A 2,656-nucleotide genomic window follows, 5' to 3' on the forward strand; every position below is an offset into this window, starting at 1 on the left:
ACACAAACACACACATGTTGTATAAACACATAGTCCTACATACACATATACATATGTGCATGTATTTCTATGTGTACACATACATATATGTATGTATTCATAGGGAATGGTGTAGGGTGAACAGTTCTATCCAGCATTTTCAGCAACATTGTATCTGGAGTTTACATTATTCAAAAATATTATTGTTGATAGACTAAAGTACTTTTTTGTATTTCTTTGGTATATCATCACAGTGCCTCAGCTAGGTGAATGCACAATTTAATCTGTTCTACTTTCTCTAATGTGGATTTATTATCAATACTAGAATCTAAGAAACATTCTGATAGATGGTTGGATATAGATATAGATATGGATATAGAAGATGTAGATAATTGATATAGATATGGATATGGATAATATAGATAGAAATCTTAGCTCAGTCCCTATGCATCTGCACTTTTTTTTTTGTTTGTTTTACATGGTTTCATTTTATTCAGTTTGAATGTGATCTCTTCCAGAATTAATTCTACTTCAGTTTGTAGATGAAATGAAAATGTAGAAAGTCTTATGAAGAGTCTTTTGCTGAAAAGTACGAGACAATGATCTCTACAATGATCCTTAAGGTACAACTGTAGCAAGTTACTGTAATTTGAGTTTAAAAAACACTAGACCAAGAGGAATTCTATCAAATAGGCTTAAATGTGTTTTATTTTAGACAACCTACATGACATGTTTTTTAAAATAATGCTTCCACTCCAAATAAATCAAGGTAAAACAATAAATGAATAAAATTCAAGATGACATCAGACCAAGTTTGTCCAACTCTTGGTGTTGTGTAGATGACAAAAAGCAGTGGCCAGTTATGATGACAGGTGAGTCAAAGTAATCAGCTGAATTTGTTAACATTTTTCCATTTCTAAACAATATTTTTTAAAAATTAATTTCAAACTGTCTTTTTATTTTCTTTTTATCTTTTTAGAGCAGGAAAGGCAGGGCAATTGGGGTTAAGTGACTTGCCCAAGGTCACACAGTTATTACGTGTTAAGTGTCTGAGGCTGAACTTGAACTCAGGTCCTCCTGACTCCAGAGCTGGTGCTATATTCTCTGAGTTACCTAGCTGCCCTGCAAAGCCATCTTTAAAGAAAATCATATATAGACTCGCACCATCCTCTCCCAAGTCCAAGAGAGTCACCATGCCATCTGGACTCATGCTTTCACCTATGAAGAACTGATAGTTTTCAAAATTAGCAAAGATGTGTTTGATTTTTCCTGCAGCTCCTGTCATAAAAAGGGTTCGCTCTCTCTGGCTTGTACTCTTAAAGCCCGCCTTTGGTAGATTTCATGTAGTCTTTGACGCACTGCTTGTAGGATTCTTTTGTGAAACTAGTTTCTTGCGGATGATTGATGATTTATTACTATGTCGACTCCAGTGATTACAGTGGCATCTGTTCCTTCTCTCTCAGGACTCTCAGCCCAGGCATTTCCACCGATGATGGTACCCTCTGTACTACTGACCATCTTCCCCTACACCTCCAGACACAGTCCATTCTCCATCTTCCAGATCTTACAAATGTCGGAGACAACATCTTATCTTGGGGGGCGGTGGAAGAAGAGAGGGGGCAGGGGGATGGCTAGCGCTGCTGGGAATGAGAGAGCTCCTGGTGAGCGAGATGCAACCAGAGCAGCGCCTGGGGAGGGGGAGGAGTGAGGGGGAAAGCTACACATTCGTTTATTAAATAAGTATTTATTAGGTTCCTACTGGGTACTAAAGGTTGGGCATTTTGTTTTGTTTTTTTCATCTGAATCTGCAATTTCATTTGTATAGAGAACTTCCAGTACTAATATAGACCAATGATTGCACTTCCACTGATCACCTTGAAGATCCGCCTGGGATTGACAAGCTTAAATGACTTGCCCAGGTCATAAAAGTTACAATGTGTGAGACATAGGACTCAAGCTGAGCTAACGGTAGCTCTCTATTTACCTTACCTAGTCGCCTCTCTCCTGTGATAAAAATACAAATACAAACCTGAAACCATTCCTACCCTCAAGCAACTTCGTTGCTACTAGAAGGGATATTGACGTGACCACAGATTAATAAAGACGTGGTAATTAGGGATGGTGGTGGTGAGGGCCGTAGTAGCTGGAGGAATCATAAAGGCTTTACCTAGAAGATGGTGCTAGAGCTGAGTTTTAAAGGGAACCAAGGATTCTGGGAAGCAGAGGCGAGGATAGAACATTTTCCAGTCATGGGGCAAATCCAGTGCAAAGGTTAAGAGATGGGAGACAAATTGCCTTGCCTTCCCCCCTCAAAAATATAAAAAGAGAGATGGGAGATGGATTAGCAGGATTTATAACAAAAGGAGGGGGGAGGTAGAGATGGAGAAAAAAATATCAGATGACTTTGAAGTTATGAATCTTTACTTTACTTGCAGGATGATGATACAATGATAGAAATAGGATGGTACTAGAAACTGATAGATACATGTCTATTGTGTGCTTTGGAGGTAGTCTTCTTCCCCTAAATACCTCCAGTTCTGCCCATTATATAGTGCTTAAAATTAAAAAATCATAGGTTCATAAACTCAGAAAACTCTAGAAATGGAAGAGCTTGGAGATCAGCTGGTCCAATCTCACAAGTTGATAACTAAATAAACTGGTTCAGAAAGTGTAAGTG

The 2,656-nt window shown here is 38.4% G+C and overlaps 1 pseudogene; it reads right to left on the bottom strand.

Annotated features, from left to right (window-relative positions):
* Window positions 1-544: 544 nt before the first annotated feature.
* On the bottom strand, window positions 545-1,497 carry LOC138166821 (translationally-controlled tumor protein homolog pseudogene; annotated as a pseudogene).
* Window positions 1,498-2,656: the final 1,159 nt, after the last annotated feature.

Source organism: Petaurus breviceps, unplaced genomic scaffold, assembly GCF_028583685.1.
Source record: "Petaurus breviceps papuanus isolate PSGF00001 unplaced genomic scaffold, PetGlider_PUasm1.0 226, whole genome shotgun sequence".
Lineage (NCBI taxonomy): Eukaryota > Metazoa > Chordata > Mammalia > Diprotodontia > Petauridae > Petaurus > Petaurus breviceps.